General features: G+C 47.8%; 1 long non-coding RNA gene across 1 annotated transcript; it reads left to right on the top strand.

The window, feature by feature from the left end:
- The first annotated feature begins 373 nt into the window (after positions 1-373).
- LOC123455317 lies at positions 374-5367 on the top strand. The gene is made up of 3 exons (XR_006633829.1): positions 374-1379; positions 2712-2811; positions 4107-5367. It is a non-coding gene; the product is annotated as an uncharacterized LOC123455317 (long non-coding RNA).
- The last annotated feature ends 279 nt before the right edge of the window (positions 5368-5646 follow it).

The raw sequence follows: 5646 nt of genomic DNA, 5'->3' as shown, positions 1-5646 counted from the left end.
GGGAGGGCGCCGCGGGGCCTCCAGCTCCCCAGGCTCCCGCACCGGGGCCGGCGGGCGCGCGGGGACCCCCCGCCTCCCCCTCCGCCTCCCCCTCCCCCTGCTGCCCTGCGGGACGCTGGCCCGCCGTGCCCGCAAAACACCCACCGGACCTGTCCCGAAGAGCCAATTTGTAAGCAAATTGTTCGAAACTCCAAAAGTATGAGCTGCACGGTCCAAATCCTTCGGGCTGCCCCCCGCCCCCACCCCCGGGCGCGGCAAAAGGAAGAGAGATGGGGCCGAGGCTGCCAGACGCTGTCGTGGACTTGGCGGCCGGTCACCTCCTCACCCCACCCCCACCCCCACCCCCGTCCCGGGGAAGAGGAAACCGGGGCTTGCTCGCGGCCGGCCAGGTTTTGCGGCCTCACCTTTCTGAGCCTCAGTTTCTTCCTCTCGGTGTGAGTACCCTCCAAAAGAAAGGCTGCAGGAGCGAGAGAGAGGCCCTTCAGTTTTTCTTGGAAGAGCCCAGCCGCCTTATTTCCGAAGTGGGCGCCCTCCTGAACGTAAGGCTTTCCTCCCCCCACTGCCCCGACGATTCAGAACTGGTAATGTCTGCATCATAAAGTGACGGCTGGGAGGACAATGGAATTCGTGGAAACCACCCCTTCTGTAGGATTCCGCCGGCCTGGGTCGTGTGCCTTAGTTCTAAAACCAAAGGGGATACCTTTTTCTGGCGCCTTGGAGTCATGAAAACAGCTACAACAATCACTTGCTTTCACTGAAAAGATACTTTGTGTGAAACGTTCATGCATCTGCCCTCCTACTTTATCCTCCTGAAGTTGTTCATGGGAGATGCCCCCTGAACAGACTGTGAAACTGAATCTCCCCAAAATTAAGTAGCGTGCAGAAGGCCGAGAGCGCATAGCACACGGCAAGGACCTGGGTACTGTGCATTGTCCCCAGGCTCTTAAAGCACCTTTTATAGCTGCTGTTTCTAGCGGTGGTTTTTTCTGACCTTACAATGATGTAATCGGCGAAAAAGGTCTTCCTTTCCTACATTTGAACCAGCTCTTGGTCCAAGCTCAGAAACACGGAAGACGAAAATCCGAAGAATGATGTGAAAGATCTGAGGTTCTTAGGGAAAAGAAAAGCAAAAAATAAAATAAAAAATAAAAAACCCAGCCTGGGAGCTCTTACTGTAGACAAACAAGAGTCAAAAGAAAAGTGAAGAGAAAGGAAAACTATGTGGACCAACTTCTCACAAGTTTGTGAGCTGGCTGCAGGCTCTTGTCAGAGGTCCACAGCTGTACAGCCACAAAGCCTGCAGAGCACAAGATTTTATACGTGCTTAAAAGTTCCTACATATTCACACATACTGGTTTGTTTTCCTGAATCATTTATTGGTAAGTTCCCTACATTGTGGACCCCTATGCCTCTTGTCCCTTGGTCTATTATCCTACATAGCCTCCACATGATTGCCTAACTCTTGGATTTATATTGTTGGTAGTGGTAACTAATATAGATTCACATTCTAGTTTATCACTTGTTCTGATAATATAAAGCACTCCTTTCCTCTTCAAGCCCAGCCTAGGTCAAACACCATTTAGTTGTCTTAAAACATATGGGTTTTCTGGTATTGCCATTAACTAAAGTGGGACGGAAATAAGTATCAACTGTTTTCTTGCTGGTGCTGATCCCAAGAATGCCTGACACAGAAGCTCTTCCCTGCATATCCTGGCTCTCCAAACACCCTGGTGGACAGGACAGTACAGAAGCATTTTCCCATGGGAAGTTATGACTTTACCACTCTTGCAGTGGCTACAGAAGTGGCAGCTATCCCCCATGCAGAGCTCCTACCAAGCCCAATATGTGGGCAGACGATTTAGTGCCTTCCCAGTCCCCAAACTCACAGTGCTCCCTGCAGAAGGATAGCAACCCCCTGTGTGCTTTGAGGCCACACAGTCTACCTTTCCAAAGGGAAATATATATGAACTGGATTTAGGTGTCATGGTGAAAAACCATGGTATTCCAGGATAATGAGGAATTCCGTTATCCAAACATGAGCTAGAAGGTTCATTCAGCTGAAAGGAAGACTCTGATAGACTAATTCGTAATCAACAATGAATTGATTAACATCCATCTTCCTTGCTGATTGTAAGCATGGTGCCAGCAGTCACTATGCACTTTTACTAGTGTCTTCCTGGTCCTGACGCAGAGAGGACAGCAAGTGGAACAAAACCGTTGGGAAATAGCATGCAAGCAAATGTATCAGCACTGCAAACGCGTGGAAAGATGGAATGACCTCTCAGCCCCAGGCATCATCTCAAACTCTGCCAGTGGTTTTAACAGAGGGAAGCACTGGAGCTGCCACTGGAGGATGAGGGGTAGGGCAGTCAGGGGCGTCAGGGGCAAGAGGAGAAAGAGGTGATTGGGTCACTAGGCATTTGCACTTAACCTAAGGTGATGGGCAGCTAGAAGAGGAGTGGAGCAAATGGCCTCCTGAGAGGTAGATCTCGACTCATCATGGCCTTTCCTTTGGCTGCCCGTGTCAGCCAGTCACACTGCCCAACCCCACTGCGCGTGGTACGTGTGTAGACGCTTGGAAGGCACAGCTGGGAAGCAGTGGGAATCCATTGTGAAGGCAGTCTGGCAGGGTACCAGGGGAACAGGGAATGAACTGCCATCATAATACAGTCACAGTATGTTGTGGTTTAAATATGAAATTCCCCTCACAGGCTCATGTCCCTCATAGGCTCCTGTGCAGAGTCCTTGGTCTTCAACGATGGTGCTATTTTGGGACGTTGTGGAAACTTGAGGATGTGGAACCCAGCTGAAGTAAGTACGTTGCTGGGGGTATGCCTTTGAGCGTTACGCTTGGTGCCCATCCCATTCCCTTTCTCCTTTCTGTCCACAACGAGAGATGTTACACCAAGTTGGACATAAGCCTTCCATGTGATGGATAGAACCCTCTAAAGTTGTGAGGCAAAAAAAAAAAAAAAAAAGTTTCCTCCCCTTAACTTGTTTTTCTCAGGTATTTAAAATTACAGAGACGCAAATTCTGACAAGTGCATAGTGGCTGCCACAGAAGCCCAGGAGACCATCTGTGCTCCTGCTCCTCATGGGCTGCCCCTGTGCCAGGACCCTTCTACCTCAGCTTCTGGAGTGCTGGGATTGCAAGCATGAGCCTCCATGCCCAGCTTGATCTGAAGTTTTAATTAGCACCATGTCCACACACATGGGGTTTGGTCCCTCAAACACTAAACCAGAGAGAGAGCGCCTGGCCCCAGAACCTAGACATGAGGAGTCTGATGGGATTCAGGGAAGGTTTCCTGGCAGTGGCCATGCCCCCACAGAACCTCAAACAAGGCAGGGAAGGCAAAGAGAGAAATGAAGGAAAGGGCTTTGGGTCTAGGTAGAGCCACGTGTATCAGAACAAGTCCAAGAAAAGTCTTAGCTCCTTCACACTTGGTTGTAGCTTGCAGAGCTGGAACTGGAAGATGAGGGGGGCGGTTCAGAGCGAGTATAAAAGGATACGTGTGTCATGAGACTTTCCCACCTCTGGGTAGCAGCTGGTCTGTCTACAGACCCCTCCCCAACAATCTTAGATTTCCAGCCATTTTTGATTTATAGCTGGATAATACCTCACTCAAGAGTTCCATTTCCTAGGTAGCTTGGCTGGTGGGTAGAGAGATCAGTCCGAAGCCTACCCCTGGGCTTGGGAATCTGAAGTAGCGGGAGCAGGCAGCACACAGGAGACAGGGTAAGAGCCGCAGAACTGGGTCTGCTGTGAGTGAGGTGTGAGAAAGAAAGACCCACACAGATGGCTCTGCCTCCTGCCTCCTGGGAACAAACGAGGGCACTCTTTAGACTTTCCATGAAGTTCGTTTTTTTTCCTGACAATTTAATATAAACACTCCTTTTCTTGAATATCTTGGATCAAAATGACTTTAACCACAAAAAAAATGGACTCATTGAAGGAGGTTCCTTCACTTTCGGTTATTGAAATATAATTTGCTGACAGGAAAATTCATTTTTCCTTTTTATTTACTTATTTATTTTATTTGATTTTTCGAGGTAGAGTCTCACTCTAGTTCAGGCTGACCTAGAATTCATTTTTTTTTTCTTTTTAGAAGTACATTTTGTGACATTTAGAAAGGGATACAACTGTGGAATATGAAGATATAGGACAGCATTGACACGACAAAGTTGCCTCGCCTGCCACTTGCCATCTCCTGCTCCCTGGAACGGCAACCACAGATCTACTTTCTAAGCTCATAGTTTGCCACCGGAGACTGTCGTGTGGATAGAGCACTGCACGGAGTAATGGAGCGTGGTGTCCTCCACAGCCGTCCATGTTGTTTCCTGAACTGATATCTTGTTCCTCTTTAATGCAGACTCGGATCCCATTGGATGGATTGCGTTGGCATGTTCACAGCAGCTGAGTGAGAGGTCGTCCAGTCTCGGACTTTAGGCAATTATGAGTAGAACTGCTAGAATTATTCATGCAAAGCTGTTTTGTGTGTGGAAATGTAACTTTTTATTTCTCTTGGCTAAATAAACAAAACTAAGGTCAGAAATTATCAGAAACAGCAAACTATTTTCAAAGTGATCACACATTTGTATGAGCACCAAATGTATGAGCGTTCCAGTTGCTTTACATCCTGAGCGTCAGCTGCTCCTGTCAGTCTTGTTACTGTTAGCTGTCCAAATTGCTGTGTGGTGGTATCTCATTCTATTTATTCGTTTGCTTATTTATAATTTCTTTCATGTAAGTAATATATTTTGATCATACTCATACCCATTACCCTCTCTTAGTCCCTCTTGTATTTCTTCTACACAACTAGTTCTCCTATTTTCATGTTTTACAGCTTTGTTTTGTCTTTTTGTGACCCACTGAATTTCATTAGGGCTGTTTGCATGTCTATGGGATGCAGTGGCTTGAATCAGATGTGTCCGATAACTCATGAGCTCTGAATTCTTGATCCCCAGCCGATGGCATGCTGGAGAAGGCATATGACTGGGAGCCTAACTTGAAGCCCCCAGTTTTCCAGTTCTAGTCAGCTCATGTTCCTGCTGCCATTGCCCACCTGCTGTGGCAGAACTGATGTCCAGCCCCTCCTCACGTCACGCTGTCCCCTGCCATCGTGAAGCTTTCCCACCACACTAAACCAAAATAAAAATGTTCCTTCCATCAGCTGCTTTTGATCAGATGCTGTGGTGATTTCATTCAGGTGTCCCCTAGAAACTCATGTGTTCTGAATGCTAGGTCCCAAGCTGGTGGCAATTTGGGAATTAGAACCTCCTGGAGGCGGTGTGTTGTTGAAGGTGGGCTTATGCATGTTTTAGCCAGCTCTCCCTTGCCAGTGTTTGATAAACTCTCCTGTTACTGTTATCCTCTTCATGTTGGCCAGGAGGTGATGTTCAGCCTCTGTGCATGCCATGTTTTCCCTGTCATCATGGAGTTTACCCTCTAGTCTGTAAACCAAAATAAATCCTTTCCTCCCACAAGCTCTTTGTGATTGGGTGTTTTGTGCCAACAACACAAAGCTAACTGCAAATGTAAAATGGTACCAGAGAGGTGGGGTCATTGGTGCTAGAAACCTACTGTGGCTTTTGGCTTTGTGGAACTGATTTGTGGGAGGAAAGAGAAAGGATCGGAAACTTTAGCCT

This window comes from Jaculus jaculus, chromosome 16 (genome assembly GCF_020740685.1).
Source record: "Jaculus jaculus isolate mJacJac1 chromosome 16, mJacJac1.mat.Y.cur, whole genome shotgun sequence".
Classification (NCBI taxonomy): domain Eukaryota; kingdom Metazoa; phylum Chordata; class Mammalia; order Rodentia; family Dipodidae; genus Jaculus; species Jaculus jaculus.
The sequence above is the reverse complement of the archived record's forward strand: the minus strand, read 5'-3'. Positions and strand labels throughout refer to the sequence as shown.